This window comes from Tenrec ecaudatus, chromosome 4 (genome assembly GCF_050624435.1).
Source record: "Tenrec ecaudatus isolate mTenEca1 chromosome 4, mTenEca1.hap1, whole genome shotgun sequence".
NCBI classification, from domain to species: Eukaryota; Metazoa; Chordata; class Mammalia; order Afrosoricida; family Tenrecidae; genus Tenrec; species Tenrec ecaudatus.
The window spans coordinates 119,675,920-119,687,617 of record NC_134533.1 but is presented as its reverse complement, the minus strand read 5'-3'; positions in this window follow the sequence as shown (position 1 = coordinate 119,687,617).

Below are 11,698 nucleotides of genomic sequence, written 5' to 3'. Positions count from 1 at the left end.
TGCTGACTTTGTGGGTCACAGCCCAAAGGGAAACCACTTTGCCAGGACCTATGCTGACCCACCCTCGTGTACCTGTAGCTCATCCTAACTAGGATCTTCTCCCTGACAGCATCGGAGGGTGGGCAAAGAGGAGACAAGGGACTCTTTAATAGGCTTATGACTCCATGCTGGACTAGAGCCTCTGGACGTTGCTTCCTCCTAAGAAAGTGCCTTCTGAAGCAGCAGCCTTGCTTTTCCTGCTCACTCTACTCTGGGCGTGCAACCTGCTTATCAGTCACCTTGTTTACTGCTTTGGCTCCACTCCTGCAGACACAGCTTCGCCAGCCAGTGTCGACACAGGTGTGACAAAACCCCACCATTGTAGGCCCATAACCTTTTTATTCTCCCTCTGAATTCCCTAGGTGAAACAGCCCCTAGGAAGGGGCTGTGCCCCCATTGACAACCCCCATTCACAAATCTTATGGCACCCTGGTAGAAGATGGCAGAGGAGGCCCAGGTCCAGGTGAACGGGCACACTGCTTCCGGGCCCTCCTGGCAGCCCCTGCAGTGGGAGCTGTGTAGGAGGGAGCGTACTTTTGTAACAACCAGAGGCTCTCCTGGGAGCTTCCCTAGTAGACAAGAGGACAGAGCACACTCCCCAGCTCTTTGGCAGAGGGTCGGGGTGGGGTGGGGAGTACTCCCCCCGCCCCAGGGCTGCTCTACCTCCAAATGAACACAACGGTGGGAGGAGGGAGGCAGCAGGAGGGAAAGGATGTGATCAGAGGTCGTGGAGTCTTAACGCAGTGAACTGTCTCGGGGCCAATGGGTATCCCTGGGCATGCAGCGGCTGTGCTGCCTTTGGAAGGATGCTGCTGTCCTCTTCAAGCCAGCCGGGCATATGAAAATGCAGCGCCAGGCTCAGCATTAATGCACACATCTGACTTCTGGGCCTGTTCCTACCTCAAGGGGCCCTGGCAGTGAAGTGGCTATGCGTTGGGCTGTGATCCACACGGTCGGCCATTTGAAACCACCAGCAACTCCTTGGGAGAACGACTATGCTTCCTACTCCTGTAACCAGTTAAGAGTCTCGGAAGCCCCCAGGGGGGCGCTATGAGTCGGCACGGACGGAATGGCAGTGAGTTTGGTTTGGTTCGGTCCTACCTCTAATGAGTTGAATGATCTTCATTAAGTTCCTTCGCTCGGCTCTCTGGGCCTAGATTAGGGAGACAGACGAGATGGACTCATCTTACGAAATGTGTAATGTACCAAAAGGAGACTGGGAATAGATCTCTTTAGGATCACTGCATTCGTAGATCCATTGTCTGGATGGAAAGACAGGTTTGGAGATGTTAAGAACACTTAGGGTACTTAAAGCCACACGACTGGTCATAATACTGCGGAGGTCTCAATCCAGGTCTCATTTCCATGCCTCCCCGGCACACAGCACACTGTACCTGGTGTAAGGACCCCTGGTGCCACCATGACTAAGCGCTGGGCTGCTGGTCATGAAGTTGGCCATGAGCACCCACCCGGAGGCTCCCTGGGGAGAAAGGCTGGGTTCTGTCTTCGGGAACACCCCATGGGTGGCTCTACTCTTCCACCTGGTTGCTGTGAGTCTGGACCCAACAGCACTGCCTGGCACGGGTGTCCTCTAGCCCGCCGCATGCAAAGGACATAGCACATCTTCCAGGTCGTTTGGTGGCGGTCGTGCCACACGTACAGCAGATATTCAAGACGTGTTGCTATCCCTCCTCCCGCTTAGCACTGGGAGGGAAGGGGGAGCGCGCCAGATAGCCACCCTGTAAACTCTCTATGTTACAGACCCAACTCTGGATGCTCAGAGAGGGGAAGCAAGTTGCTCAAACGCAGGTAGACTTGGTAGTCAAGTCTGGAAACCCAGCCAGGGCCCACCAGGGTCATCCCCTCACTGCCCATCGGCGGTGCCTCGTCCAGCTCCTGTAATAACTGAGTGACTGCCCTAATCTCACTGCTCTTAGGGAGTGCGGTCTACGTCCAAAGAACAGACTCCGCTCAGGGTGCACAGCTACTGCAGAAGGTCAGGTTTAAATGCAGGTGAATGACTGAACTAACCAGGATCATGACAGAGGGTGCTGGGCAAAGCAGGAGAAAAATCTAGAGCAAAAAATATCAAATGCACATGCACAGAAAAGACTGGATTGACTGTTCTGACCGAGAGTGGCAGAGTGCCCAAGATCATGGGCCTCAGACACACTGCTGACTGGAAACGAAGCCAGTCCCGGGGTCTACTTCTCAACCGAACACCAGACAGGCCCGTACACCAAACACTAACACGTGCCGTACGCCTGGTGACAACCAACAGTACAGGATCCAACAGACGCATTCTGGCCGAAAGCAACGATGAGAGGCATGACCAAAACCCAACCCAAGTTCAAGGCCATCGAGCCGTTTCCGACTCACAGGGCAGAACAGGACTGCCTCTGCCAGTTTCTGAGCCTGTGCTCCTCTATGGGACTCGAAACCCCATCTTTTATCAGCAGAGTGGGTGGTGGTTTTGAACTGCTGACCTTGTGGATCACAGGCCAACACATAACCACTACGCTACCAGGGCTCTTGAGAAGGCATGAAGGGGTAGACGTTTTCTGGGCGTGGGGTTGGGGGGTGCGGGGGTAGCGAGTGCTGATAGATTTTGGGGAATGCAGTCAAGACCACGCAGCGCCCATCAAACGGGAAGCTGTCTTTCTCTGTAAACCTTCATGTAAAGCACAGCGGGGAGAAGAATGACCACCCACAGAGTCAGATCGGTCAGTGACTGTAAGTAACTGCTCACATCTGGTAACATCATGAACTTGCTGCTGCAGCAGCCCTTTCCTTGCCATGCACAGACACACACACCCCTTCACTCCAGCAGCTTGGTCTTTGCCTGTCTCATTATGGGGAAGCAGGAGGAGGCGGCGGCAGGACTCCAGCGTGCTGTGAACCCCTTCCCAGCTCACGCCTCATTTACGAAGTAAGGGTTCACCATGAAGGAGGAGTAGACACCCTGAATGCCGGACTCAGACACCCACACAGAACCTTCCAAAGACTAAAAAGCACCTTTAAATGCATCATCACTTATTCTTCATGAGGGCAAAATCTCCTCAAGCGGTTTTCAGAGCTGGGCTCGAAGAAGGTAAGCTGCGTGCTCAGAGCTTCACAGTGAGAAGCCGACAGCCCGATTTTATATTCAGGTCTCTGGCCTCCAGCCCCTGCCCTCTTCTGCCTGTCTCAGGCTCTGAGGCAGCCCCGCCGGTCTCTCACGCAGACTTCCCGGACACCCTGGAGCTGGAGAGAGAAGCTTGGCAAGCCCTGCCCTCCTGTAGGCATTTTGCCTTAAAGTTGGGCGCTCGCTTCGTATAAACATTTCCACAAGTGCAGTGTGGGGCTTTCATGGGCACAAGTGGCCTGTGCAGTTACCACAAGCAGAGTGCTCACAAGTCTGGATTGGATTCCTCCTCTGGCATGTCCTGGGTGCCTGCTAAGCCCTGGGTTGTAGTGGGGTATGTGTCAGCAGTTCAGAGCCACCAGCCTCTCTGGGGAGACTTTCTCTGAAGCCCACAGCAGCCCAGCCTCTCCTGTCCTGTTGGAGTCAGGAACCACTCAGTGGCACTGTGTTGGGTTTTAGCCATGATTCGGAGGGTTGCCGTGAAGATCAAGCATCAGCTAGAGATGTGAGTTGTTTTGGGGTGATTTTTCCTTTGGAGAATAGCTTTCCAGGGTCTCTCTCTTCTGTCACTGCTTGTGGCCTTCTGATACTGGGTCTGCGTCCACAAGGTAGGTTTGCAAAGCAGAGGTGTCCTGCCTCAGAAAGATACCCTCCCAAGTTGAAGTTAGCCAACATTTACTGAGCACTTCTTATGCGTCAAACACCACTGTGGACACCATTAATGACAAGGAAGGAGCTCACAGACTGGGAGGCCTCACAAGAAAAGAAATCACCCACAGTGCCATAATTATACCAGTCAGATGTGCGCCTCACAGGAGAGGCTGAAATTCATTTTGTCAGGAGTAGGACGGCACCCTCCCCCCCCCCCCCCCCCCGTCCCCTCCGTAGCCCCACACCAAGCCTACTGTTGTGGAGTTGATTCTGCCGTATCGTTACCATACAGAACACAGGCGACGCCCCTGGAAACGGACTGCAACCTCTACCTCCCCCAGAGGGGCTGGAAGATTCGAATAGCAGCCAAGTGCTTAACCACTGCGCTACCAGATGTCTTTAAGATAGCCAAACCCAAGACAACACCAAACCAACTCACTGCCATCAGCTCATCAGGGCCCCACAGGGCAGAGTTGCCCCATAGGGTTTCTAAGACTGTCAATCATTCTCTATAAGAGACGATGGCCTCATCTTTCTCCCTGAGTGGTTGGTGGGTTTGAACTGCTGACCTTGTGTTTTGTAGCTCGACACTTAACCCACCATGCCACCAGGGCTCCTTGGAGGATAGCCACAGAAAGGGAAAAGAGGTGAGAAGGAACCTTCCTTCTGAGCAGCCTCTAAAGGCAGATAGAGCCAACGAGACCATCCCAGGTAATGGGAAGAGCCTGTCCAAAGGTAAAACAGCACTTCATGCTCAGGAAAGGAAGGCCTGGTGAGTTGGGCGGATAACTGGAAGGTCAGCAGTTTGAAAACACTAGGCGCACCTTGGGAGGAAAATGAGGTTTTCTACCCCTGTAAAGAGTTAAAGTGTTAGAAACCCACAACTTGCGTTGTATGGGGGTTGTTGTGGGTCAGAATTGGGCCCCACGGCAAGGAGTTGGCATTTTTTTTTGAGTCATGCTCAGGACCTGTGGGCAATTCAGCACTGGGGCCACGTTGGGGGTGGGGGGGGGGCAGCTCGGTGGGAGCCTGTGTGCTTGGCAAAGGAGTTCAGACTGGACTCAGGGATAAGGTGAAGTTTGTGCTTTAGGTCAAAAGGTCAAGTGGAGTGTGGATTAGAAGATGTCTAACCCCAAGCAGGGCCAGTAGTTTCAACTCTATTTACTACGATAGTCTACGTGCATCCTTCCTGACATGATCGCTGAAGACAAAATGGGAGGTTAAACAAATGTGGCAAAGAAAGCTGATGGTGCCTGGCTATCAAAGCATATCGAGGCTGGGGTCTTAAAGGCTTGTCATGAAATAAGCGGTCATCTAGCAAGGAAGCAACCAAGCCCGTGTGGAATCAGCACACCAGTCTGTGTGATCACAAGGTGGAGACGGGAAGGGGTATCAGAAGTTCAAAAACACACAACCAAATCCATGTGAAGGGGTGTGGATATAGGGGAGACCCAAACCCCACACATAAGATAATTGGACAGTCCCTCTCAGAAGGGCCACACGGAAGGGATGATAAACCCAGCATGCAATATAGCACTGATGAACCACAAACTATCCCCTCATTCTTTAAGGTTTCCTCCCCTTACTATTACGGTTTTTAATTGTTTTACCTCGTTAATCATGTTAGATTTGCATCTGTTCATTTATATATTTAAGATCGTTCTGTACATGAAAGTCAAGATAGATAACCCTTCAAAAACAGGAACAGGGGTGATGGTTCCTTGAGGGTATGGGCAGGGGATGGGAGATAGGAAGCATTGATGGCTGTATAACCCCACTCGATGGGATCAAACACAGAACTGAATGTGAATGGATATATTAGTTTGTGTGAGATATGGGGTGGGGCTATTATACAAAAAAAAGAGTAAGGGTTCTTAGAGGGTATGATGGGGGAGGGAGGGGATAAAGGGAACTGATGTCAAGAAGTTCAAACAGAAAATGTTTCGAAACTGTGGTAGCAATTGTACAATACTGCTCGATGTGATTGAACTATGGAATGTTGTGATATCTGTAAGAGTTCCCACTAAAATGATTTTTTAAAAAAGTGAATTTACAGGAACATGCCGAAGGCCGAAACAGGGCGGGTGGGGCCGAGAAGACAGAATGGAGAGATTGTAGTATATAAAACTTATTTCCACCCCTAAAGGTTTATCCTCTGCAACAAAGGACTCTTTATTTTAGGAATTCCTGGTGGGCTGAAAGAAATGAAAAATTCTGCAGGACCATCAGCCAAACTGCTAGTGGAAAACTACGCACTCCACACTCTCTGCCGCCCGGACAGTCTGATTCAGCGTGACCCTGAAGGATGGCATGGAAGGAACTGGGCACTTGGAGGGTATCGCTCCTTAAGGCGTGTACTTCTGGATGGTTTTGTCTTTTTAAAGCTGACTTTTGAGTTACGGGGGACATCAAGATAAGAATCAGTAAACACTCACAAAGGGAGAGTCTGTCGGTGTTTCATTGTTGTCTGCATGGAAAAATTGGAATGGAAAGATAATGGAGTTTTCCCATGATCTCCTAGAGGCCCCAACAGAATACCACAAATGGATGGTTTCACAACAGAGCTTCATTTTCCCTCTCTGTACCAGGCGAGAGGCTTGGATCGAGTGGGTGGCTGTGGGAGGAAGTCTGTCTCTCTGTGTGCTCTGGAGGAAGGTCCTAGTCCGGTCTCCTGGCTGGCTCTATGGAGCTCTCTTGTCCCATCTCTGCTCACTTGTTTAATCACTTTCACATCAAAAGAGATGGACGCTAGACAGAGTATACTAATCCTCCTCCATTACCATAACAAAGATAGCCCACCCTCAAATGGCCACTCTCTCACACCCAAGAGTGCTTTCAGATTCACAGTGACTTGATTGGACTGGGCAGAACTGCTCCCATGGGTTTCTGAGGCTGTGTGTCTTTACAGAGTTGAAAGTCTCATCTTTCTCCCACAGAGTGGCTGGTGGTTTTGAACTGCTGACCTTGAGTTTTGCAGCCCAATGTGTAGTCCACTATGTGTCCAGGGTTCCTTAACCCCAGGCATAGAGGTTAGGATTTACAACATCTATTTGGGGGCGGAGGAGCACTGGTGATGTAGTGGTTACGTGTTGGGCTGCTAACTGCAAGGTTGGCAGTTCAAAATCACCAGCTGCTCCTCAGGAGAAAAGAGGCTTTCTACTCCCACAAAGAGTTACAGTCTCAGAAACTCACTGGGCAGCTCTACTCTGCCCTATAGGGTCACTATGAGTCATATTTGACGTGATGGCAGTAAGTGAGTTTTTGGTTGTTTTCTTGGGGTAGCGAGGCGTGTGGTGTGGTGGGGGGAACACAACTCAATCCCTAACAAGAGTCATTGCAAATGTTTTTGTTTTGTTTTTCAGGTTCCCCTTTTGCCTGGTGAGGGGGAAGATCGAGTTAGAGGCCTATTATATAAACAAACACATATAAGTAAATACTAACACAGAGAAACCTGAAAAGGGTAGAAACTTGTCAGAGAAAAACACACACAAATATTTTTTTTTACTAAAACGAGTTTCAGAGAAGTGGTGGGTAAGACTGCATGCTGCCCAAGGCAGGAAACTTGCAAGACTGAAGAGGAGGAAGGGAACCCTGGCTCCTGGGCTCCTGTGATGGAGCAGAACAAGGTTTCTCTGGGTTCCCAGGGGCCGTGATGGTACAGAAGTAGATTGCCAGGCCTTTCTTCTGAGGTTGATTCCGACTCAGCGCCCCACTGCTAGTCAGAGGAGAGCTGCCCTGTGGGATTCCATCAGCAGGCGGCCACATCTTTCTCCTGAGGATTACCACTACCTTTCGCTTAGCAGTCGATAGCTTGACCACTGGGCCATTTGTGCCCACAGTTTAGAGTCCACGCTGTGCTGTGTGTCATATAAACCTTTGGGGTCCCCCTCAAAGTGACCTTGGTGGCGCTGTGGATTAAACACTGAGCAGCTCACTGCAAGTCAGCAGTTCAAACCCACCAGCTTCTCCACGGAAAAAGATGAGGCTGTCTGCTTCTATCATATTTCCAGCCCCAGAAACCCTATGTAGGGTCGCGATAATCGCAATCTACTGGGTGGTAGTGGCTGGACTTTCCTAACAGCTCCCTATAAGCTGCCTTTAGCATGCAGCTTTTGTTCACTAAAGGCTGGGAAGACCAGGAAATTAGCTTTTACATCTGCTTCTAAAATAAAAGCTTCAGGACGTGGCTTGGTCTCATTTGCTCTCTTCTTGTTCTCAGCTGGGTTCGAACATAGGTGCTTGGTAGAAACTCCGCGTGCAAGAAGGCAATGGAATGGATCCATAAAACTCAGAAAGAACAAGAAATTGCCAGGCTCAGTGACTCTCCTCTGACCGCAGTCTAGGCCTATGAATAGCCTTTCTATCACAGAGCACTGTAAAAGCAATTATGACACATGACGTTAGATTAACAGGCAACTCGTTCTCATTTGCTCTCCCTTTAACCCATTTTAAATTTGTTTCAGCTTTTAGTATTTTCTTTTTTTGTTGCTGTTAAAGTTTTCCCCTGTTTTATATGATTGTTGTTTATTTCTTGTTTTCTGTGTATGAAATCCTCCAAAACCAAACTTACTGCCATCAAGTCAATGAGGACTCATAGTGACCCTCTAGAACAGGGCAGAACTTCCCACGTGGGTTTTCAAGATTGTAACTCTTTATGGGAGTAGAAAGCCCTGTATTCTCCAAATCATGGAAAGACTGGTCGTTTCGAACTGCTGATCTTGTGGTTAGCAGTCCAACTCATGATCCAGTGCCACAAGGGCTCCTACATGAAATTCAGGACAGAGAAATCGCCTGATAAATAGGCACAGAACTGGTGCAGTAATCACCTAGGGATGTGGCAGGATGCTTCGGGAGTGGGGGATGGGAACCGACAACACTCACTATTAGGAGGAAGAAAATGTTCGAAAATGTACGGTAGTGATGGTTGCAGAACTCTTATTGGCTAAACAATTGGATTGTGTGAATGATATGCCAATAAAAATAAAGAAAAAAATCACCAACCAAGAATTATATACTCATCAAAATTGTCACTCAGCTATGATGAAGTTAAGATATTCCCAGAGAAACGAAAATGTTAAAAATCTGTAAAACAAACAACCAACCAACCAAAACAAACTTTACCTTAGAAGAAATATTCAAAGTAGTCCTTTGGACAAATGAACAGCAATGGCATCCAGCAGCCGCGATACAGGCCTGTCCAAAGTACACAAGTCTACAAGGCTGAAAACAGGAACCAGGGATAGCCCCTTGTAATTCAGACAGTTGGGAAGTAAGATTAGGACTAAATAGTGTAGTTACAGAACTCCCAAACAGAAAGTCAAGTTGATGTCAAAATAGGAAAGATGATAAGAAAAAAGGAAAAAATAACCTTAAAGAAAATGAATGGATATTTGTATCAAAATTAAAAGAAAATAATAAAGATTTAGTAAGCATTAAAACAGCAGCAATGAAGGAAATAAGAAAACTCACAAATAAAATGAACTCAGCACATAAAATTACATATGACAAAGAAACCAGCAGCACACCACAACCCAGTGTCAAACACACACATGCACAAACACACACACAGTAACAGATATGTACTTATCAATAATTACACTGAGTATAAATGAAGTGTACCGTTCACCAGCTATGTAATATGATGACTTATTTCAGAATAACAATGGTTAAGAAAACAGAGGCACACACTTAAAACACAAAGATAAATATAAACTACAAATTAAAGGGTAGAAAATTAGATCAAGCAAATGGCAAGTAAAAAACAGCAAGAGTGGCAATATTTATTTCTGATAAAATAGGATTTCAGACAAAAGCAGTTTAAAAGACAATAAAGGACATTGTCTAATAATTAAGTGCTAATTAAAGAAAAGGACACATTCACAATAAGAATCTGTTAACAAAAAAAAATCTGTTAACCTATGAACGAACTTCAAAATTTATAATTCAGCTTCTAAGAGAACTGAAGAGCTAGACAGACAACTTGATAATCATCTTAAAAGACATTGATACACCACTGTCAATGAATGCCAGAACAGCGAGAAGGAAATGCAACAAAGACGAAGAAAAACTCAACCACACATTGAACACATTTAACTTCATAGGGATATACACAACACTCCACTCAACGAAAACAGCATGTATACTCTTTTTCAGTGCACCTGCAATATTCTCTGGGATAGACCATATGTTAGGTCATAAAAGAAACCTCAATACATTTTAAAAACACAAAAAAATTTACAAAGTATTTTCTCAGATCATAATGCTATGCAACTAAAACTCAGCAATAGGATGAACAAAGGTGGGGTGGGGTGGGGAGAATCAAACACAAGGATTAACTCCCTGATGAAAAATTACTGGAATGAAAGAAAACAAAGGTGAAATAAAAAGGAGAATCAAGCAGGATGAAAACACACCATGCCCAAACCTTTGGGACCCCAAAAGCAAGGTGCTCTCTGAGCAATGTATAGCAATAAATGCACATATCAAAAAAGAAGAAAGAATCAAACCAATACCTTCACCCAACATTTCCAATAATTAGAAACAAGCAGCAAAGTAAGCCTGGAATTGCTAGAAGAAAGAAATAATATCGATGAGAGCAAAAATAAACAAAACCAAAAATCAACAGACTGACTCAACAGAATTAGAAATTGGTGCTTTGAAAGGACTAATAATATTGATAAATCACCAAGAAATTTAACAAAGGGGAAAAAAAGATGCAAACAGTATGAAATAGAACTAAGAATCATTGAAATAAAAAGAATAACACAATACTATGAAAACTATACTTCAAAAGCTTTGAAAACATGAAATGGATACATTTCTAGAAAGACAGTACCTATCTAAACAAATATGGACTGAGGTAGAAACTTATGCATAGAAATAACAAAAGAAAAATTTGAACCTGTCATAGGAAAAAGAAAAACAAAGCAAAACAAAAATTAAAAACCCATACGGAAAAAGTTTTGGCCCAGATAGCTACACTGGTGAATTCTAGCAATCAGTGAAAATCAACTTAAAAGTAGCAGATGGACATTGGGCCTTCATTCAAGTACTCCCTCAATGCAAGAATACTTTGTTCTATTAAACTGGCATTTCATGATGCTCACCTTCCCGACACAATCGCTGAAGATAAAGAGGGTGAATAAGCAAATGTGGTGAAGAAAGCTGATGGTGCCTGGTTATCAAAAAATGTAGTGTCTTGGGTCTTAAAGGCTTGCAGGTAAACAAGCAACTATCTAGCTCAGAAGCAACAAAGCCCACATGGAAGAAGCACACCAGCCTGTGTGATCCCGAGGAATCAAAAGGATCAGGTATCAGGCATCATCAGAACAAAAAAATCCTATCATTGTGAATAAGAGAGAGTGCGGAGTGGAGATCCAAAACCCCATCTGTAGGCAATTGGACATCCCCACTCAGGGTGCAGTGTAGCAACAATGAAACATACAACTTTCCTCTTAAATGCTTCCTACCCACCCCCCACTATCATGAGCCCAATTCTACCTTACAAATATGGCTAGACCAGAGGATGTACACACACACACACACACACACCCCCAAAGAAACTAAAACACAAATAGCAAAATGACAGCAACAAGCCTGAATAGACTATTACTGACACCGAATGTCACTGTACTAAATTCACCAGTCAAGAGACAGAGCTAAGGAGACTGGATTAGAAAACAAGACCCATCCATATGCTATATCCAAGAGACACCTTAAACTCAAAGACAAAAACAGACTAAAAATCAAAGGATGTCAAAAAAGCTGCCAAGCCAATGATAATCATAAAAAACCATAAGTGGCGATATTAATCTCTGACAAAATAGACTTCAAGGCAAAAAACATAATGAAAGACAAGAACACACAGAAGATAATGAATCCATC